Source organism: Ranitomeya variabilis, chromosome 2 (genome assembly GCF_051348905.1).
Source record: "Ranitomeya variabilis isolate aRanVar5 chromosome 2, aRanVar5.hap1, whole genome shotgun sequence".
Classification (NCBI taxonomy): Eukaryota; Metazoa; Chordata; class Amphibia; order Anura; family Dendrobatidae; genus Ranitomeya; species Ranitomeya variabilis.
The window spans coordinates 378420981-378444987 of NC_135233.1; the positions used below are offsets into that span (position 1 = coordinate 378420981).

The 24007-nt window shown below is 46.1% G+C and overlaps 1 long non-coding RNA gene across 1 annotated transcript in view; it reads right to left on the bottom strand.

Annotated features, from left to right (window-relative positions):
• Nucleotides 1–24007, bottom strand: part of LOC143809475 (uncharacterized) — a 32947-nt gene that overhangs the window by 8025 nt on the left and 915 nt on the right. The window lies entirely within an intron of this gene.

Sequence of the window (24007 nt, forward strand, 5' to 3'; positions counted from 1 at the left end):
ACAGGAATGAAACAGGTTTTAGCATAGGAGGCCAGACTTACTAAATAGTCAGAGGATAGAAAAGAATACTATGCGGTCAGCATAAAAAAACTACAAAACCACGCAGAGTATGCAAAAAGACCCCGCACCGACTCACGGTGTGGAGGTGCAACACTGCACCCCAGAGCATCCAGCTAGCAAGGAAACATCATGATAGCAAGCTGGACAAGAATTTAGCAGAGCTAAGAAATATATTCAGGCAGCAGTAACAACAAATGAACCAGCAGGGACTTAGCTTCTGCTGGAGTAGACAGGTCCTCAGAGAAGTCCAACAGAGATCTGAACCAATTCTGATACATTGACAGCTGGCATCAGGTAACGATCTGAGTGGAGTTAAATAGGGAAGCAGCATAGCAACATAACGAGAGCAGCTGATAAAGTCAACCTAGTGACCAGCAGTTCCGCTCGAAGCCACCAGAGGGAGCCCAAGAGCAGAAGTAACCAAAGTACCATTCATGACCACAGGAGGGAGTCCGAGAACGGAATTCACAAAACAGCCCCCCTCCCTTCTAAGCCCCAGTGTGTCTAAACCTCATTTAGAGATAATTAAACCTTGGCACACTCAGATAGATGCGGTGAAAGTGGTTTAATGTGTAGTGAGATACATACAGTAGTCACAACAACAAACGTTTCGGTCCATTAGAGACCTTCATCAGTGTGCTATTATGATTGAAAACCAGGTATAGGATTTATGATTCATATAGGGATATGCTGTAAACAGATTGCAGGTAAACCAGTGGTACTGGTAAATAGTGGCCGTTCTGCGTGGCCTATCGATACGAAATATACCAGGACGCGGTTTCCACCGCAAGTCTAGGGCGTGTCCGCGTCCTGGTATATTTCATATCGATAGGCCAGGCAGAACGGCCTCTATTTACCAGTACCACTGGTTTACCTGCAATCTGATTACAGCATATCCCTATATGAATCATAAATCCTATACCTGGTTTTCAATTATAATAGCACACTGATGAAGGTCTCTAAAGGACCGAAACGTTTGTTGTGACTACTATATGTATCTCACTAAACCACTTTCACGGCATCTATCTGAGTGTGCCAAGGTTTAATTATCTATAAGCATATGGTTTGGGAACCTGCCATAGGCACCTCTCCCATAGGCTGTGCTCAGGGCCGGCGTCAGCACCCGGCGTACCCGGGCAAGTGCCGGGGCCCTGGCGAGGAGGGGAGGCCCATTTATGACACACACTGATGCGCTCCTGGGGGGCCCCCGCAGCCGGACTACATCCCTGTGCTGTGTGTGTATTACATTTACACTACAGTCAACTTCCAGCCAGGACTCGGAGGCGGAGCACACCCCTGGCAGCAGGTGGCAGAGAGCGCTCTAGGACTGAGTTTCGCTGGCGCTGCACAGCTGCAGAAATACCACCGTTACCATGGATATGAAGAGTCACTTCCGGGCCGGCGATCGTCTGTGTTGTCACTTCCGGCCAGGTGAGAGCTCGTTATCCTAAGAGCTCAGAGATCGTCTACCGTCCAGCGCCAAGCAGAAAGACGGAGCAGCAGTCAGTGCACGGTGCACCCTGTGTCCACAAAGGGGGTGACAGTGAAAGTAAAGCAGTGAGCCTTCCTGCCTGGTCCCAAAGCATCGTGGGGGTATGCAGCCTGCTGAGCCTGGGAGCTGATTCCGAGGACAAGGTACGACCGTACAGGTGGCGGCGGGAGTGGATCATGGTCTCTGCTCTGTGCAAGACAGTACAGTCTGGGACTTGTAGACTAGTCCTTGTGCTACAATATGGTATCTAAGCGATGCTGGGACTTGTAGACTGCTGTTTATACTACATGGCTGGCTGTGTTATATACTACGTGGGCTGTGCTATATACTACGTCACGGGGATGTTATATACTACATGGGCTGTGCTATACACTACGTGGCTGTGTTATATACTACGTGGCTGTGTTATATACTACGTGGCTGTGTTATATGCTACGTGGCTGTGCTATATACTATGAGGCTGTGTTACATACTATGTGGCTGTGCTATATACTACGTGGGCTGTATTATATGCTACGTGGCTGTGCAATATGCTACGTGGCTGCTATATGCTACGTGGCTGTGCTATATACTACGTGGCTGTGTTACATACTACATGGCTGCTATATACTACGTGGGCTGTTATATGCTACGTGGGCTGTGCAATATACTACGTGGCTGTGTTATATGCTATGTGGCTGTGTTATATGCTACGTGGGCTGTGTTATATACTACGTGGGCTGTGTTTATACTCTACTTGGCTGTGCTGTTTCTCTGCTGTGTATCTGTGCATCATGAATCGTGGTATGTGTTAAAGGGGGGGGGGCTGTTGTGAATTCTGCTCTTGGGCTCCCTCCGGTGGTTATAAGTGGTAGCGCTGCTGTCTTTGGATCACAGCATTCATCAGGTGTGTCCACTTTTTGCAAATTATGACTGGGCTATTTAGTCTTGCTTGACCCTTTAGTCAGTGCCAGTTGTCCATTGTTCCTGGAGGATTCACATCCCAGCCTGGTCTCTCCTGCTTTGCTGTTCATTTCAACAAAGATAAGTTCTGGCTTTGTTTTTTGCAGTCCACATGCTGTGGGCCTTATAGTTCAGTTCATTTCCATGTTTTGTCTTGTCCAGCTTGGTCTGTTTAAGGATTTGTTCAGCCAAGCTGGTATCTCTGGAGATGCAGATATACCCTCCATATCTTTAGTTAGATGTGGAGATTTTGTATTTTCTGTGGTGGATATTTTCTAGTGTTTTAATACTGACCGCATAGTACTCTGTCCTATCCTTTCTATTTAGCTAGAGCGGCCTCCTTTGCTAAATCCTGATTTCAGTCTGTGTATGTTATTTCCCTCTCCTCTCACAGTCAATATTTGTGGGGGGCTGTCTATCCTTTGGGGATTTTCTCTGAGGCAAGATAGTTTTCCCTTTTCTATCTCTAGGGGTATTTAGTCCTCCGGCTGGGACAGGGTGTCTAGGGAGTGTTAGGTACATCCCACGGCTACTTCTAGTTGCGGTGTTAAGTTCAGGGTCTGCGGTCAGTACAGGTACCACCTTCTCCAGAGTACGTCTCATGCTGCTCCTAGGCCACCAGATCATAACAGTACAACTGGCCAACAATGAGTTAATCGCATCTCAGAAGAAGGGAAGAAAAGTGCTGAGCCATTTTTTTTTCTGTAGTCTGTTGTGTCTTTTCTTCCCTCTTTACCTCTGGGTGGCTCAGGAGTTTGGCGCTGGCATGGATGTTCAGGGATTGGCTTCTCGTGTGGATCAGCTTGCTGCTAGAGTACAGGGTATTTCCGATTATATCGTTCAGACTCCGGTTTTAGAGCCTAGAATACCAACTCCTGATTTGTTTTTTTGGGGATAGGTCCAAATTTTTGAGCTTTAAAAATAACTGTAAACTGTTTTTTGCTCTGAATCCCCGTTCCTCGGGTGATCCCATCCAGCAGGTTAAAATTGTCATCTCTCTGCTGCGTGGTGACCCCCAGGATTGGGCATTCTCCCTGGAATCTGGGAATCCACTTTTGCTTAATGTAGACACCTTTTTTCAGGCGCTTGGGTTATTGTATGATGAACCTAATTCAGTGGATCATGCTGAGAAGACCTTGTTGGCCCTGTGTCAGGGTCAAGAAGCGGCAGAATCGTATTGCCAGAAATTTAGAAAATGGTCTGTGCTGACTAAATGGAATGAGGATGCCTTGGCGGCAATTTTCAGAAAGGGTCTTTCTGAATCCGTTAAAGATGTTATGGTGGGGTTCCCCACGCCTGCTGGTCTGAGTGATTCTATGTCTTTGGCCATTCAGATTGATCGGCGCTTGCGCGAGCGCAGAGTTGTGCACACTGTGGCGTTGTCTTCCGAGCGGAGTCCTGAGCCTATGCAGTGTGATTGAATCCTTGTCGTTCAGCTCTAGACAAAATCCTGACGTCAGAATGGGTTGTGCTTTTACTGCGGCGATTCTGCTCATGTTATTTCTGATTGCCCTAAGCGTACGAAGAGAGTCGCTAGTTCCGTTACCATCAGTACTGTACAACCTAAATTTCTGTTATCTGTGACCCTAATCTGCTCATTATCGTCATTTTCTGTCATGGCATTTGTGGATTCAGGCACCGCTTTGAACTTAATGGACTTAGAATTTGCCAGACGTTGTGGCTTTCCCTTGCAGCCTTTGCAGAATCCTATTCCTTTGAGGGGGATTGATGCTACACCGTTGGCTAAAAATAAACCTCAGTTTTGGACACAGCTGACCATGTGCATGGCGCCAGCCCATCAGGAAGATTGTCGTTTTCTGGTGTTGCATAATTTGCATGATGCTATTGTGCTGGGTTTCCCATGGTTACAGGTGCATAATCCGGTATTAGATTGGAAATCTATGTCTGTGACTAGTTGGGGTTGTCAGGGGGTTCATGGTGACGTTCCTTTGATGTCAATTTCCTCTTCCTCCTCTTCTGAAATTCCTGAGTTTTTGTCAGATTTCCAGGATGTATTCGATGAGCCCAAGTCCAGTTCCCTTCCACCGCATAGGGACTGTGATTGTGCTATTGACTTGATTCCAGGCTGTAAGTTCCCTAAGGGCCGACTTTTTAACCTGTCTGTGCCAGAAAATGCCGCCATGCAGAGTTATGTTAAGGAGTCCTTGGAGAAGGGGCATATTCGGCCATCTTCTTCACCATTGGGAGCAGGGTTTTTTTTCGTTGCCAAGAAGGATGGCTCCTTGAGACCCTGTATTGATTATCGCCTCTTGAATAAGATCACGGTCAAATTTCAATACCCTTTGCCTCTACTTTCTGATTTGTTTGCTAGGATTAAGGGGGCTAGTTGGTTTACTAAGATTGACCTTCGAGGGGCATATAATCTTGTTCGTATTAAGCAGGGTGACGAATGGAAAATTGTGTTTAATACGCCCGAAGGCCATTTTGAATACCTTGTGATGCCATTCGGGCTTCCTAATGCTCCATCTGTGTTTCAATCCTTCATGCATGATATCTTTCGGAGTTATCTTGATAAATTCATGATTGTATATTTGGATGATATTTTGATTTTTTCCGATGATTGGGAGTCTCATGTGAAACAAGTCAGGATGGTATTTCAGATCCTTCGTGATAATGCTTTGTTTGTGAAGGGGTCTAAGTGCCTCTTTGGAGTACAGAAGGTTTCTTTTTTGGGCTTCATTTTCTCTCCCTCATCTATAGAAATGGATCCGGTTAAGGTTCAGGCCATTCACGATTGGATCCAGCCCACATCCGTGAAGAGCCTTCAGAAATTTTTGGGCTTTGCTAATTTTTATCGCCGTTTCATTGCCAACTTCTCCAGTGTGGTTAAACCCCTGACCGATTTGATGAAGAAAGGCGCTGATGTGACGAATTGGTCCTCTGCGGCTGTTTCTGCCTTTCAGGAGCTTAAACGCCGATTTACTTCTGCCCGTGTTGCGTCAGCCGGATGTTTCTCTTCCATTTCAGGTTGAGGTTGACGCTTCTGAGATTGGGGCAGGGGCCGTTTTGTCTCAGAGGAATTCTGATGGTTCCTTGATGAAACCGTGTGCCTTCTTTTCTCGAAAGTTTTCGCCTGCGGAACGCAATTATGATGTCGGCAATTGTGAGTTGTTGGCTATGAAGTGGGCATTTGAGGAGTGGCGACATTGGCTTGAGGGGGCCAAGCACCGTATTGTGGTCTTGACCGATCATAAGAATCTGATTTACCTCGAGTCTGCCAAACGTCTGAATCCTAGACAGGCCCGATGGTCCCTGTTTTTCTCCCGTTTTGATTTTGTGGTCTCGTATCTTCCGGGTTCTAAGAATGTTAAGGCTGATGCCCTCTCTAGGAGCTTTTTGCCTGATTCTCCTGGGGTCATTGAGCAGGTCGGCATTCTGAAGGAAGGGGTGATTCTTTCTGCCATCTCCCCTGATTTACGACGGGTTCTTCAGGAATTTCAGGCTGATAAACCTGACCGCTGTCCAGTGGGGAAACTGTTTGTTCCTGACAGATAAAGTGATTTCTGAGGTTCATTGTTCTGTGTTGGCTGGCCATCCTGGGATTTTTGGTACCAGAGATTTGGTTGGTAGGTCCTTTTGGTGGCCTTCTTTGTCGCGGGATGTGCGTGCTTTTGTGCAGTCCTGTTGGACTTGTGCGCGGGCCAAGCCTTGCTGCTCCCGCGCTAGTGGGTTGCTTTTGCCTTTGCCGGTCCCTGAGAGGCCTTGGACGCATATTTCTATGGATTTTATTTCAGATCTTCCGGTTTCCCAGAGGATGTCGGTTATCTGGGTGGTTTGTGACCGGTTTTCTAAGATGGTTCATTTGGTACCTTTGCCTAAATTGCCTTCCTCTTCTGAGTTGGTTCCGTTGTTTTTTCAGCATGTGGTTCGTTTGCATGGCATTCCGGAGAATATTGTGTCCGATAGAGGTTCCCAGTTTGTTTCTAGGTTTTGGCGGGCCTTTTGTGCTAGGCTGGGCATTGATTTGTCTTTTTCTTCCGCATTTCATCCCCAGACAAATGGCCAAACCGAGCGAACTAATCAGACTTTGGAAACTTATTTGAGATGCTTTGTGTCTGCTGATCAGGATGATTGGGTGGCTTTCTTGCCTTTGGCCGAGTTTGCCCTTAATAATCGGGCTATCTTGGTTTCACCCTTCTTTTGTAATTTTGGTTTTCAACCCCGTTTTTCTTCAGGGCAGGTTGAGCCTTCCGATTGTCCTGGGGTGGACTCTGTGGTTGACAGGTTGCAGCAAATTTGGGCTCATGTGGTGGACAATTTGGTGTTGTCTCAGGAGGAGGCTCAGCGTTTTGCTAACCGTCGTCGGTGTGTTGGTTCCCGGCTTCAGGTTGGGGATTTGGTCTGGTTGTCTTCCCGTCATGTTCCTATGAAGGTTTCTTCCCCTAAGTTCAAGCCTCGGTTTATTGGTCCTTATAGGATTTCTGAGATTATCAATCCAGTGTCTTTTTGTTTGGCCCTTCCAGCCTCTTTTTCCATCCATAATGTTTTTCATAGATCTTTGTTGCGGAAATATGTGGTGCCCGTTGTTCCCTCTGTTGATCCTCCTGCCCCGGTGTTGATTGATGGGGAGTTGGAGTATGCGGTTGAGAAGATCTTGGATTCTCGTTTTTCAAGGCGGAAGCTTCAGTATCTTGTCAAGTGGAAGGGTTATGGCCAGGAGGATAATTCTTGGGTTGTTTCCTCCGATGTTCATGCTGACGATTTGGTTCGTGCCCTCCATTTGGCCCGGCCTGATCGGCCTGGGGGCTCTGGTGAGGGTTCGGTGACCCCTCCTCAAGGGGGGGGTACTGTTGTGAATTCTGTTCTTGGGCTCCCTCCGGTGGTTATAAGTGGTAGCGATGCTGTCTTTGGATCACAGCATTCATCAGGTGTGTCCACTTTTTGCAAATTCTGACTGGGCTATTTAGTCTTGCTTGACCCTTTAGTCAGTGCCAGTTGTCCATTGTTCCTGGAGGATTCACATCCCAGCCTGGTCTCTCCTGCTTTGCTGTTCATTTCAACAAAGATAAGTTCTGGCTTTGTTTTTTGCAGTCCACATGCTGTGGGCCTTATAGTTCAGTTCATTTCCATGTTTTGTCTTGTCCAGCTTGGTCTGTTTAAGGATTTGTTCAGCCAAGTTGGTATCTCTGGAGATGCAGATATACCCTCCATATCTTTAGTTAGATGTGGAGATTTTGTATTTTCTGTGGTGGATATTTTCTAGTGTTTTAATACTGACCGCATAGTACTCTGTCTTATCCTTTCTATTTAGCTAGAGCAGCCTCCTTTGCTAAATCCTGATTTCAGTCTGTGTATGTTATTTCCCTCTCGTCTCACAGTCAATATTTGTGGGGGGCTGTCTATCCTTTGGGGATTTTCTCTGAGGCAAGATAGTTTTCCCTTTTCTATCTCTAGGGGTATTTAGTCCTCCGGCTGTGTCGAGGTGTCTAGGGAGTGTTAGGTACATCCCACGGCTACTTCCAGTTGCGGTGTTAAGTTCAGGGTCTGCGGTCAGTACAGGTACCACCTTCTCCAGAGTACGTCTCATGCTGCTCCTAGGCCACCAGATCATAACAGGGGGCCCACTGAGATTCTTCCGCCCGGGGACCTCAAAAACCTGGAGCCGGCCCTGGCTGTGCTGAAGCATTTTCTTTACCAATTTACTAAACCTTATTTAGCACCCATGTTTGGCATTTCTGTAGTGATGAGAGCCCGCCTAATTTACAGGTGTGAGTCTACAGAAGCACGGGCTAGGCATAACGTACTGGTCACTACAACGTACTGGTCACTACAACGGCAGGTTACAATTTTCACTCAGCAACATCCACTGCTGCCTGTTTCTGGAAAACGCCATGGAGTAAAAATTGTCGCTACACCTGTAGATAAATTCCCAAATGGGGTATAATTTCCCAAATGGGATCACTTGAGGGGGGATTCTGCTTTTCTAGCACTTAGAGGCTCTTTATATGGCATCTGCAAACTATACTAAGAAAATATGCATTCCAGGAGGCAAATAGCGCTCCGTCCCTTCCAAGTCACTGCATATGGCTAAGCAGTACTGTACAGCCTCATATGGAGTATTTCTACATTGAAAATGTAAAATTTGGGGCTAACACACAATCTTAGTGGTAAAAATGTTAATTATTTTTTCTTCACTGCCCAATGGTATAAAATTCCATGACACACCTGTGGTGTCAATATAATCACTGCACCCCTAGATGAATTCATTGAGAGGTTTAATTGGTAAAATATGGTCACTTATGGGGGGTTCTGCTGTTTTGGCAACTCAAGGGCTCTGCCAATGTAACATAGCACCCTCAAACAAGTGCAGCAAAATCTGCACTGTAATACGGAGCTACTTACCTTCTGAGCTTTGCACTGTGCCTGAAAAGTAGTTTTCAACCACATATGAGGTATTGACGTCCTCAGGAGAAATTGCAAAACATATTTTGAGGTCTATTTTCTCCTGTTATCTTTGGGAAAATACAAAACTTGGAGCTGAAAAAGATTTTTGTGGGAAAAGTTGGATTTTTTTTTTTTAATTTTCACGGCTGAACGTTCTAAACTTCTGTGATTCTGTGAAGCACCTGGGGTTTCAAGGTGCTCACCACACATCTAGATAAGTTCCCTGAGGGGGTCTGTTTTCCAAAATGGGGTCACTTATGGGGGGTTTCCACTGTTTATGCACATCAGGGGCTCTCCAAACGCTATATGGCGCTCCTTCCCTTACAAGCCCTGACGTGCACCCAAATAGTTGTTTCCTCCACATATTTGGTATCGACATACTCAGGAGAAATCGCACAACAAATTATATGGTGAAATTTCTCCTGTTACCCTTATGAAAATGCAAAATTTGGAGGTAAAAATCATTTTTGTGGGAAAATGGTGATTTTTACATTTTCTCGGCTCCACGTTATAAAGCTCTGTGAAGCACCTGAGGTTTCAAGGTGCTCACCACACATCTAGATAAGTTCCCTGAGGGGTCTATTTTCCAAAATGGGGTCAATTGTGGTGGTTTCCACTGTTTAGGCACATCAGGGGCTCTCCAAACATGACATTGCATCCACTAATTATGCCAGAAAGTTTTGCACTCAAAAAGTGAAATTAGCTCCTTCCCTTCCAAGCCCTGCTGTGCGCCCCAACAGTAGATTTCCCCCACATATGAGGTATCGGCATGCTCAGCAGAAATCGCACATAAATTGTATGGTCCATTTTCTCCTGTTACCCTTGCGAAAGTAAAAAAAAAGAGGTCTAAATGAAAATTTATCTGAATGAGAGCATCTGAAGGGTTAATAAACTTCAAGAATGTGGTTTTGAGCACCTTGGGGGGTGCAGTTTTTAGAATTGTCAGTGTTGAGTATTTTCTGTCATATAGGGTCCTCAAAGTCACTTCAAATGTGAGGTGGTCTCTAAAAAAAATGGTTTTACAAATTTTGTTGTAAAAATTAGAAATCGCTGGTCAACTTTTAACCCTTATAACTTACTAATAAAGAAAAGTTATGTTTCAAAAATTGTGCTGATGTAAAGTAGACATGTGGGAAATGTTATATATTAACTATTCTGTGTGATATGACTCTCTGATTTCAGGGCATAACAATTAAACTTTTGAAAATTGCTAAATTTTTGCCAAATTTACAATTTTTTCACAAATAAACTTAAGTCATATCAAAGAAATTTTACCACTATCATGAAGGCCAATGTCACAAAAAATCCATCTCAGAATCAGTGGGATCCATTGAAGCGTTCCAGAATTATGACCTCATAAAATGACAGTGGTCAGAATAAAAAAAAAAATGGCCTGGTCAGGAAGGTGAAAACCGGCTTTGGAGTGAAGGGGTTTAAAAAGTTCCAGACTAGGGAACAGTAACTCTTTTAGAAATTCAGGAGTGTCGGTGTTCTGTGGAACAGTTGCCCACCTTCTCCGTTTGGTCACCTCACTGCCGCTTCCTATTTTGGTGCTGCCGATCTCTCCCCCCTCAGCACTACTGACCTCGCTCTGCCCACCAGCTTCCCAGATTGGGTCGATGACTTTGTCATCCACCACTGCACCCTGGTCCTCCTGACTTCATGACTTAACAACAGCAAAACGTAGCCGCAACTGTGTCTCATCATCATCTTCCTCCTCCTTATCCCAAATTTGCTGTTCTCCATAATCATGTTCTTGTGGTCGTGGCAGCTTTACCTTTTGGGCGTCACTAAACAACATATACTCCTGTCCTTCTTGGAGCATGCAGATTGAGAACCCACAGTTAAGAAATGTTATGGTACAGCTCCTTGGAGTGTCCTAGTGTGGGATCACTAGTCTCCTAGGATTCAAAATGGTGGGAGGAAGAAGGATCAGGGTGAGGATTAGGTGACCCAGGCTTTAGGCTGGGGAGACTTTACCGTGTGGAGGACTGGGTGGTGTAGCCAAGCCTGCTGGAAGCATTATCTGCTATCCAACCTACCACCTGTCCAACCTGCTCTGGCTTCAGAAGTGGTGTATTGTGCCTCTCTGCAAAGCGGGACAGGAACCTATGTGTCGTGGATTGGTGTGTTTCTTGTGCTCCAGCAACAGGCGTAGTCGCACCTGCTCTACATCCTCAGCATCTGCTTGCACCATCAGCAGCACTTCCATTTCCCCATCCCTCAATGTACATCTTACACAATTTGTAATTGCTCAGTCTCTGTAACAGAACGCAAAAGTGTATGGATGACAATAAAAATCAATCCAGAAAAAAAATGTTTCAATGCTTTTTCTCAGTTTTAGAGATCACAGACCACGTAACATTGTATGTCTGAGAAATGAAGGCTTACAACATTTTTAAAAGCGTTTTTGCACTGAGATCACAAAAAATGTTTCCACACTACAGAATAGTGTATGGTTGAGAACTGTAGCCCAGGAAAATGTTACGATTTTTGGGTGTGTTATATAACACAAAAAGGACCTTGAAGCACGTTTTACTTGAAGGATCAAAATATATAACAAAATTTTCAGCACCCACAAAAAACCCTGCAGCTATATATTTGACAATAAACTGTACAGGCTTAAACCCTGTTTATAGACTGGATTCTGTCACTCTCCCTGCTCCTACAACTCTCTCTCCCTCCCTAAATATAGATTATTTTTTATACAAATGATTAGTGCTTATAAGGGCTCTTAGTATGATGGCTTATCTTCAGCAGTATCAACACTAGAGGACTGAGTCATTAAACTGTGCACACAGGCCCCAGCAATACAAAGAGTCACAGAGCTGTGCAATGGCGTCAGTGTGCCGAGCTGGGCGGCACTTGTCCTTTTATAATACCTGATGATGTCACACGGCCTGCCAATCACAGTAATGCCACAACCAAGATGGCTACAGCATTACAGTGACTCACAGGCAATCCCTGCATGCTTATTGGCCTGTAAAAGGCGCCAAAGTTGGGATTCGAGTTTTACATTGAGCACTGCCCATTACTCGCCGATTAACGAGCACATCCGAGTGAGTACAGCGCTGAGTTGGAAAATCTTCATAAAAATGATATGGTTAGACATGAGTGAACCTTTCAAGGTTTGGCGAACGTACCTAAACCCCATTAAAATCAATGGGAGGGAAAACACCATGAAAAGTGGCATCAATTGACCCACAGTAGAAATTTGCTAATGGCACACCAGCAGTCAGCCATTGTCCATGCATGAGGTGTCAGGGTCTGGCCTAGCATTTACAGCTTTGAATTGAAGTTTAACCCTTTAACGACCAGATCTATTTTTGGTTTTGCTTCATTAGTTTCCATGGGAGAGTAGGAACTGCACTTGTCCGATTGGCTCTGCTACATACAGGCGATGATCAGATCGCCTGTATGTAGTAGAAATGCTCACTTGCTATGAGCGCCGACCACCAGCGCACTTGCCGTAGGCCTTAGTTAAATGCCGCTGTCAGAGATTGACATTTAACTAGTTAACATCTGCGAGTGGCTCACGATTCAACTCGCGGCTGTTGCGGGCACATGTCAGCTGTATATATCTGCTGTCATGTGCCCGGAAAGGTGCGGGCTTCGGCGAACAAGGGGAGTCTGACATCGGCATACTATTACGCCCAACGTCGGAAAGGGGTTAAATAGGGTGTTCAATCAGGATGAAGCCAATCAGAAACTCAGGGTGGAAACCATATTTGGGTTAACATGGAACTGTCCAGCGAGCTGAATTGCTCAGAGGGAAGAGCTGCCATCTTGTGCACAGGAGCTGCTGGTTTCGGATCTTGACAGTACTCCCCTCCTTCCGCGATGGCCTCTGGACATCTCAGGCGCTGGCTTCTCTGGATGTCTCAGACGAAAAGCTCTTGTAAGCCTGGGTGCAAGGACGTTGCCCTCCGGCTCCCATGAATTATCTTCTGGTCCATAACCCCTCCTTTGTACCAATTATTGTAGTCTCTCTCGAAATCTTCTAGAGTCCAGATTTTCATCCACAATGTACTCTTCTTCACCATGGACTTTTTCCTGATGGAGGAGGTGGCTGAATTCTTCCCGGAAACGAGTTCTCACTGAATGGTTTGAGCAAGAACACATGGAACACAGGGTGAATTTTAAAGTTCTTAGGAAGTTTTAAATGGAAAGCAATTGGGTTACCGTATTTTTCGGACTATAAGACGCACCGGATCATAAGACGCACCCCAAATTTGGGGTGAAAATTGCAGAAAAAAAGATTTTTTATAAGATGGGGGTCCGTCTTATTGTCCGAATTTACAGTATCTTACCTGAGGGCTGGCGGTGGCAGAGCAGGGTCACAGGAGGCATGGTGTCAGCAGAGGTGGGGTGATGCAGTACAGCGTGCACCTGAGTAGGGTCCCTTCCTGCTTTGGTGGGCGACGCCACGGCCTGGTGTCCATGGGGGGTTGCAGCAGTGGTGTGGCGATGGCAGAGGTGCGGGGATAATGAGCGGTATGGCGTGAGCAGGGTCGCTTCCACAGGTGAGGTTACGGTATCCAATGTGAGCAGCAGAGCCGGGTTAATCACCGGTTTCTCGGTGGCGGTGGCCATCTTCCTGAGGCCGCGCATGCGCAGATGGAGTGCTCTGCTTCCCGGGGCTTCAGGAAAATGGCGGGCCGCGCATGCGCAGATGGAGATCGCGGTGGCCATTTTCCTGAAGCCGAGATCTAAATCTGCGAACTCGGACAGTATGCCTTCAATTTTGAATAAATCCCCAACAGTGTCACCAGCAAAGCACCCCCACACCATCACACCTCCTCCTCCATGCTTCACGGTGGGAACCAGGCATGTAGAGTCCATCCGTACACCTTTTCTGCGTCGCACAAAGACACGGTGGTTGGAACCAAAGATCTCAAATTTGGACTCATCAGACCAAAGCACAGATTTCCACTGGTCTAATGTCCATTCCTTGTGTTCTTTAGCCCAAACAAGTCTCTTCTGCTTGTTGCCTGTCCTTAGCAGTAGTTTCCTAGCAGCTATTTTACCATGAAGGCCTGCTGCACAAAGTCTCCTCTTAACAGTTGTTGTAGAGATGTGTCTGCTGCTAGAACTCTGTGTGGCATTGACCTGGTCTCTAATCTGAGCTGCTGTTAACCTGTGATTTCTAAGGCTGGTGACTCTGATAGACTTTTCCCAATTTTTCGGACTGACTGACCTTCATTTCTTAAAGTAATGATGGCCACTCGTTTTTCTTTACTTAGAATTTGTATTATGGCAAGAAAAAAGCTGCTAACAGTCTATTCAGTAGGACTACCAGACTTCTACACAACACAACGGATGGTCCCAACCCCATTTATAAAGCAAGAAATGCCACTTATTAAACCTGACAGGGCACACCTGTGAAGTGAAAACCATTTCCGGTGACTACCTCTTGAAGCTCATCAAGAGAATCCCAAGAGTGTGCAAAGCAGTCAACAAGGCAAAAGGTGGCTACTTTGAAGAACCTAGAATATAAGACATATTTTCAGTTGTTTCACACTTTTTTGTTAAGTATATAATTCCACATGTGTTAATTCATAGTCTTGATGCCTTCAGTGTGAATTTACAATTTTCATAGTCATGAAAATACAGACAAATCTTTAAATGAGAAGGTGTGTCCAAACTTTTGGTCTGTACTGTATATCTATAGATAGATAGATATATCTATAGATAGATAGATATATCTATAGATAGAAAAAAAATCTGTGTTAGGCCGGGGTCACACGTTTACGAGAAACTAGCACGAGTCTCGCACCTCAATACCCGGCACTGCCGCCGGCACTCGGACCGAAGCATTCAGCTGCATAGAAATACATGCAGCCGCACACTCCGGTCCCGAGTGCCAGCGTCATTGCCGGGTATTGAGTTGCGAGACTCGTGCGAGTTTCTCGGCAGGGGGGACCCCGGCCTTAAGCGCAGTATCTGTTTAATTTTAAAAAAAAAATGGAAAAAAAAATTGCGTGGGCTCCTGCGCAATTTTCAAGTCCAGAGTGGGAAAGCCGGCGACTGGGGGATGGTGGTTATAGCCTGGGAAGCGGATAGTACCCATGGAGCTTTCCAGGCTATGAATATCAGCCTGCAGCTGTCTGCGTAGCCTTTACTGGCTATTAAAATAGAGGACTCCAAAAAAAATGACGTGGGATCTCCCTATAATTTATAGCCAGAAAGGCTACGCAGACAGCAGCGGGCTGATATTCATAGCCTAGAAAGGGGCTATGGATATTGCCCCCCCCCCCGGTTACAAATACGAGAATCCAGCCGCCCCAGAAATGGCGCCAATTCCGGCACTTAGCCTCTCTCTTCCCACTGCCCTGTAGCAGTGGCATATGGGGTAAAAAGGGGTTAATGTCACCTTTGCATTGTAAGGTGACATCAAGCCCGGTTAGTAATGGAGAGGTGTCAATAAGACACCTATCCATTACTAATCCTATAGTAGTGAAGGAGTTAAAAAAAGACAGCCAGAAAAAAGTATTTTAATATTCTTAATTTCACCATACTTACAACCACGCCTAATTCCCCGAAGCCATCGATCACCTGCAAAAAATAAAAAATAATAAGCCATCAGTATACTCCGTTTCGACGTAGTCCAATTAATAATGAGTGTCCCATGACGATCTCTCCTATAGAGCTGTCACATCAGGAGATGTGACCCCTCTGTAGGCCTTCAGTGACACACTGACAGGAGACAATTGCTCCTGCAGTGTTATCACTGAGGGTTCAATGAGTTAATTGCTCTCACTTTACGGCACTGCTGTGTGAGAATTTTCCCACACAGCTGTGCCACAAGTGACAGTGGCGGAGAGATACAGTGCAGAAGGATACCTTCTGTCATTTTATTCCGGAGCCCCTGGAGAGTGGTTGCATCTGCCGATGTGACAGCTCTCCATGGGAAATTGCCATGGGACACTCGTTATTACATGGATTACTGCGGATCAGGGAGCATACTTTTGGTTTATTATTTTAATGCTTTTTACAGGTGATTGATGGCTTCAGGGACTAGGTGTTATGGGCTGGTGGTTTAGGAGCAACATGGGACATGCTCTGGAGGAGGTGGTACCTGTACTGACCGCAGTTCCTGAGCTTAACACAACACTAGAAGTAGCCGTGGGATGTTCCTGTCACTCCCTAGACACCTCGTCACAGCCGGAGGACTAACTACCCCTAAAGATAGAAACAGGAAAGCTATCTTGCCTCAGAGAAAATCCCCAAAGGATAGGAAAGCCCCCCACAAATATTGACTGTGAGTGGAGAGGGAAATGACATACGCAGAATGAAACCAGGATGTAGCAAAGGAGGCCAGTCTAACTAGATAAATAGAACAGGAAAGAATACTGTGCGGTCAGTATTAAAAACTAGAAAAATCCACCACAGAGTTTACAAAAATCTCCACACCTGACTAAAGGTGTGGAGGGTAAATCTGCTTCCCAGAGCTTCCAGCTTAACTGAATAAATCCATACTGACAAGCTGGACTAGAAAAAACATAGAAAGTGCAGAAAGATTAAGTCCACCAAAAGTGGACTGCAAAAGAACACAGCACGGACTTATCTTTGCTGAACTGGTCAGAATATCAGGGAAATCCAAGCAGAGATGTGAATCCAACCAGGAACCATTGACAACTGGCACAGGCTGAAGGATAGAACCAGGCTAAATAGCCGAGCCAGAAATACAATCAGTGGAAACAGCTGCTGACTACTAAATCCAAGGAGCAGCAGTACCACTTAAAACCAGCGGAGGGAGCCCAAGAGCAGAACTCACAAAAGTGCCACTTACAACCACCGGAGGGAGCCCAAGAGCGGAATTCACAACAGTACCCCCCCTTGAGGAGGGGTCACCGAACCCTCACCATAGCCCCCAGGCCGATCAGGACGAGCCAAGTGAAAAGCACGAACCAAATCGGCGGCATGGACATCGGAGGCAACAACCCAAGAATTATCCTCCTGGCCATAACCCTTCCACTTGACAAGATACTGATGCCTCCGCCTCGAAAAACGAGAATCCAAAATTTTCTCCACCACATATTCCAACTCCCCATCAACCAACACCGGGGCAGGAAGATCAACAGAGGGAACAACGGGCACCACATATCTCCGCAACAAAGATCTATGGAAAACATTATGGATGGCAAAAGAGGCTGGAAGGGCCAAACGAAAAGATACCGGATTGATAATCTCAGAAATCTTATAAGGACCAATAAACCGAGGCTTGAACTTAGGGGAAGAAACCTTCATAGGAACATGACGAGAAGATAACCAGACTAAATCCCCCACCCAAAGCCGGGGACCAACACACCGACGGCGGTTAGCAAAATGTTGAGCCTTTTCCTGAGACAACGTCAAATTGTCTACCACATGAGTCCAAATCTGCTGTAACCTGTCCATTACAGAATCCACACCAGGACAATCAGACGGCTCAACCTGCCCTGAAGAAAAATGAGGATGAAAACCAAAATTACAAAAGAAAGGCGAAACACTTTGGTTTCGCCTTTCTTTTGTAATTTTGGTTTTCATCCTTTGAGCCGAACTAGCCCGATTATTAAGGGCAAACTCGGCCAACGGCAAGAAAGCCACCCAATCATCCTGGTCGGCAGACACAAAGCATCTCAAATAGGTTTCCAAGGTCTGATTAGTTCGCTCAGTTTGGCCATTTGTCTGAGGATGAAATGCTGAAGAAAAAGACAAATCAATGCCCATTCTTGCACAAAAGGCCCGCCAAAACCTAGAAACAAACTGGGAACCTCTGTCAGACACAATATTCTCCGGAATGCCATGCAAATGAACCACATGCTGAAAAAACAATGGAACCAAATCAGAGGAGGAAGGCAATTTAGGCAAAGGTACCAAATGGACCATTTTAGAGAACCGGTCACAAACCACCCAGATAACAGACATCTTCTGGGAAACAGGAAGATCCGAAATAAAATCCATGGAAATATGCGTCCAGGGCCTCTCAGGGACCGGCAAAGGCAAAAGCAACCCACTAGCGCTGGAACAGCAAGGCTTGGCCCGGGCACAAGTCCCACAGGACTGCACAAAAGAACGCACATCCCGCGACAAGGAAGGCCACCAAAAGGACCTAGCAACCAAATCTCTGGTACCAAAAATCCCAGGATGACCAGCCAACACCGAACAATGAACCTCAGAAATTACCTTACTTGTCCATCTATCAGGAACAAACAGCTTCCCCACAGGACAGCGGTCAGGTTTATCAGCCTGAAATTCCTGAAGCACCCGCCGTAAATCAGGGGAGATGGCAGAAAGAATCACCCCTTCCTTAAGAATGCCAACCGGCTCAAGGACTCCAGGAGAATCAGGCAAAAAACTACTAGAGAGGGCATCAGCCTTAACATTCTTAGATCCCGGAAGATACGAGACCACAAAATCAAAACGGGAGAAAAACAGGGACCATCGAGCCTGTCTAGGGTTCAGCCGCTTGGCCGACTCGAGGTAAATCAGATTCTTATGATCGGTCAAGACCACAACGCGGTGCTTGGCTCCCTCAAGCCAATGTCGCCACTCCTCAAATGCCCACTTCATGGCCAACAACTCCCGATTGCCGACATCATAATTGCGCTCCGCAGGCGAAAACTTTCTGGAAAAAAAGGCACACGGTTTCATCAAAGAACCATCAGAACTTCTCTGAGCCAAAACGGCCCCTGCCCCAATCTCAGAAGCGTTAACCTCAACCTGAAAAGGAAGAGAAACATCCGGCTGACGCAACACAGGGGCAGAAGTAAATCGGCGTTTAAGCTCCTGAAAGGCCTCAACAGCCGCAGAGGACCAATTCGTCACATCAGCGCCTTTCTTCGTCAAATCGGTCAGGGGCTTAACCACACTGGAAAAGTTGGCAATGAAACGGCGATAAAAATTAGCAAAGCCCAAAAATTTCTGAAGACTCTTCACAGATGTGGGTTGAATCCAGTCATGAATGGCTTGGACCTTAACAGGATCCATTTCTATAGACGAGGGAGAAAAAATAAAACCCAAAAAAGAGACCTTCTGAACTCCAAATAGGCACTTAGACCCCTTCACAAATAAAGCATTATCACGAAGGATCTGGAATACCATCCTGACCTGCTTCACATGAGACTCCCAATCATCGGAAAAAATCAAAATATCATCCAAATACACAATCATGAATTTATCAAGATAATTGCGGAAAATATCATGCATGAAGGACTGAAATACAGAAGGAGCATTAAAGAGCCCGAAAGGCATCAAAAGGTATTCAAAATGGCCTTCGGGCGTATTAAATGCAGTTTTCCATTCGTCACCCTGTTTAATACGAACAAGATTATATGCCCCTCGAAGGTCAATCTTAGTAAACCAACTAGCCCCCTTGATCCGAGCAAAGAAATCAGAAAGCAAAGGTAAAGGGTATTGGAATTTGACCGTGATCTTATTAAGAAGGCGATAATCAATACAGGGTCTCAAGGAGCCATCCTTCTTGGCAACAAAAAAGAATCCCGCTCCCAATGGTGACGAAGACGGCCGAATATGCCCCTTCTCTAAAGACTCCTTAACATAACTCCGCATGGTGGCATGCTCTGGCACAGACAGATTGAAAAGTCGGCCCTTAGGGAACTTACAGCCTGGAATCAAGTTAATAGCACAATCACAGTCCCTATGCGGAGGAAGGGAACTGGACTTGGGCTCATCAAACACATCCTGGAAATCCGACAAAAACTAAGGAACTTCTGAAGAAGGGGAAGAGGAAATTGACATCAAAGGAACGTCACTATGTACCCCTTGACAACCCCAACTAGTCACAGACATAGATTTCCAAACCAGCACCGGATTATGTCCCTGTAACCATGGAAAACCCAGTACAACAACATCATGCAAATTATGCAACACCAGAAAACGGCAATGTTCCTGATGTGCGGGAGCCATGCACATGGTCAGCTGAGTCCAATACTGAGGTTTATCCTTGGCCAACGGCGTAGCATCAATGCCCCTCAAAGGATTAGGGCTCTGCAAAAGCTGCAAGGAAAAACCACAGCGCCTGGCGAATTCCAAGTCCATCAAGTTCAGGGCAGCGCCTGAATCCACAAATGCCATGACCGAAAAGGACGATAATGAGCAAATCAAGGTCACAGATAAGAGAAATTTAGGCTGTACAGTACTGATGGTAACAGACCTAGCAACCCTCTTAGTACGCTTAGGGCAATCAGAAATAACATGAGCAGAATCACCACAGTAAAAACACAGCCTATTCTGGCGTCTGAATCCCTGCCGTTCTGCTCTAGTCAAAATCCTATCACATTGCATAGGCTCAGGACTCTGCTCAGAGGATACTGCCATATGGTGCACAACTTTGCGTTCGCGCAGGCGCCGATCAATCTGAATGGCTAGAGACATAGATTCGCTCAAAGGGGGAACCCCACCATAACATCTTTAAGGGCTTCAGAAAGACCCTTTCTGAAAATTGCTGCCAGAGCCTCCTCATTCCATTTAGTGAGCACAGACCATTTTCTAAATTTCTGGCAGTATACTTCTGCCGCTTCCTGACCCTGACACAGGGCCAACAAGGTCTTTTCTGCATGATCCACAGAATTAGGTTCATCATACAATAATCCGAGCGCTTGAAAAAATGTGTCTACATTAAGCAATGCCGGATCCCCTGATTCAAGGGAGAATGCCCAGTCCTGAGGGTCACCACGCAGCAGAGAGATGACAATTTTAACCTGCTGAATGGAATCACCAGAGGAACGGGGTTTTAAGGCAAAAAACAATTTGCAGTTATTTTTAAAGTTCAAAAACTTGGATCTGTCCCCAAAAAACAAATCAGGGGTTGGAATTCTAGGCTCTAAAGCCAGAGTCTGGACAACATAATCTTGGATACTCTGTACTCTTGCAAGTTGATCCACACAAGAAAACAAACCCTGGACATCCATGCCAGCGCCAATATCCTGAACCACCCAGAGATAAAGAGGAAAAAAAAGACAAAACAGACTGCAGAAAAAAAAAAAAGGCTCAGAACTTCCTTTTCCTTCTTTTGAGATGCATTTAATTCATTTTTGGCCAGTTGTACTGTTATGGGCTGGTGGTTTAGGAGCAACATGGGACGTGCTCTGGAGGAGGTGGTACCTGTACTGACCGCAGTTCCTGAGCTTAACACAACACTAGAAGTAGCCGTGGGATGTTCCTGTCACTCCCTAGACACCTCGTCACAGCCGGAGGACTAACTACCCCTAAAGATAGAAACAGGAAAGCTATCTCGCCTCAGAGAAAATCCCCAAAGGATAGGAAAGCCCCCCACAAATATTGACTGTGAGTGGAGAGGGAAATGACATACGCAGAATGAAACCAGGATGTAGCAAAGGAGGCCAGTCTAACTAGATAAATAGAACAGGAAAGAATACTGTGCGGTCAGTATTAAAAACTAGAAAAATCCACCACAGAGTTTACAAAAATCTCCACACCTGACTAAAGGTGTGGAGGGTAAATCTGCTTCCCAGAGCTTCCAGCTTAACTGAATAAATCCATACTGACAAGCTGGACTAGAAAAAACATAGAAAGTGCAGAAAGATTAAGTCCACCAAAAGTGGACTGCAAAAGAACACAGCACGGACTTATCTTTGCTGAACTGGTCAGAATATCAGGGAAATCCAAGCAGAGATGTGAATCCAACCAGGAACCATTGACAACTGGCACAGGCTGAAGGATAGAACCAGGCTAAATAGCCGAGCCAGAAAGACAATCAGTGGAAACAGCTGCTGACTACTAAATCCAAGGAGCAGCAGTACCACTTAAAACCAGCGGAGGGAGCCCAAGAGCAGAACTCACAAAAGTGCCACTTACAACCACCGGAGGGAGCCCAAGAGCGGAATTCACAACACTAGGTGGTTCGTGAGTATATACTGTATGTTGTATGTACTGTATGTGCATATATGTGTATGCATTTTGTTTTTTACACTTGAACACAGCCGGATGAAGGGACTATACTGTCCCATTATCCGGCTAGCTGTCACTGTAGCAGGCATAGCCGGATGGGACGATGCCTGCCTACATACAGACCCGCACACACACAGCCCCCCAGCACACACCCACGCAGACCTACACACACAGATACACACACACAGCCCCGCAGACGCACACATCCCCGCAGACCCCCGCACACAGACAGCCTCGTAGACCCCTACACACACCCACGCAGACACACAGCCCCACAGATCCCCACACAGACACACACACAGAGCCCCGCAGACCCCTGCACACACACACACAAAGCCCCGCAGACACACACAAGCACCTGCACAGACACGCACATCTTCTCCGCACAGTCTCCACACACACTTTTCCCCCTCCCGATCTGCAGTGTTTCTCGCACGCAACTCCAGATTTGACTGAATCAATGGAAGTCAATGGGTGCAGAAACGCTGCAGATCCGCAAAAAGAATTGACATTGTCCTTTTTTGAATCTGCTGCATTTTCAGTGCGGAATTTTCCGCACCATTAGCACAGCATTTTTTTCCCCCATTGATTTACATTGTACTGTAAATCACTTGCGGATCTGCAGCGTTTCTGTGCGGAAAAAAACACTGCGGATCCGTAGGAAATCTGCAACGTGTGCACATACCCTAAGTTTGGAACAGCAGAAACCAAAGTATTAAATGGAAGATTAGGAATACATTGTCCATGCTAAACAGCTTGTTGGCATTCCCAGGGGAGGAAAAACTATGCAAATAGATTACATAATCAAACAATGCAGGTTGGCCTCATTCACATCTTTCTGACCTCTGGATGCTGGTTGAAAGCCAGTTGTGAACTATATAGCCTTTTTCTTCTGGTCGATGTGACTCTACAGATTAGTTTAGGGGACTACAGCCCTGGCTGGAAGAACACAGGACTGCTTCATTGACCATCACTGAAACCCCAGAGACGTCTTAAAGAATCCAGGTTGGGACAATCAGATCACCTGGCCACATACCTCACTGCTCTCGGGTAACTTCCTAGATTTGTTACCTCCTCGCTGTGGGGGCCCACCAAAAGCAGGGAGCCACTGGTTGGTGTATACGGCACTGGAAGCAGCTCTAATCCCTGTAAGTCAGCGGAACGGTGAGACTGTCATTTGCACCATCTTGGGTATTTGTTGGTACTGTTCTTTGTTATTATCTGTTGGTGGTTCAAGAAATTATTGCCACACTGTTTTACCCTCACAGTGGGATGAGCTCTGGTCTATGCAGTCTTTCTAAAGACAGCTGGGCCCAGCTGGGCCAGCGGACGAGAGCACCCACTGACCCCCTTGTCTTCACACTTAGCAGGGTGAGACTATGTAATGTGCACCATCTTCGGGTATTTTGCTGGGACTGTTCTGCATGTTACCTGCCTGTTTTGTGGTTCAATACAGCATTGGCACACTGTTTTACCCTCACCCTGTGTTGTCTGAGTAGCATTATGCCCACGTTAAAGGGAGAGTGGGTGTTCGGTGGGACGGTCCCTGGTCCATGCGGTTTCAGCTAGCGGACCAGGGCGTCCGCCAACCCGTGTCTCCACATTAAGGTGGGATATTACTCAGCCTTGTGGAACCGGGGTAGCTGCAGGGGACTGATTTTCTCACATCGTCCAGGGCTTCACAACTAGAGAGGCATATAGAAAGACCCAGCAGACCATTGATGAGGCAGTAGGTTTCGGACGCCACCATGTCCAACCCCACCAACTCGGCATTGGGAAGAGGACCAGAGTGGATGTATATCTTGAACAAGAAACAGAATCTACAGATGTGTCAGCTTCAACGGATTGAACGGGATTTAATCCAAGAACTACGGAATGCAGAGGACGCCATATGTGGACCCAATGGATCAGTTGTTTCTCAGAAAAAACACAAAAAGGGGACTAAAAATCCTCCAAAAATTCAAGAATTAAAACAGCACAAAGGAACTGCAGTGCTTACCGTCATGCTGCTGCCATGTAGGCTTCACTAGATGGCAGTAGAGGAAGCAGGTCGGCACCACCTGTGGCAGCAGAATAGTCAAACAAGCCGGTTCTATATAGTCAGTAGCAAAGTACCAAAGGAAAAGACAAAACACAGGGTCAGAGACAAGCCAAAAGGTCAGTAACTGTCAGGAGCAGATAAGCTAAAGACAG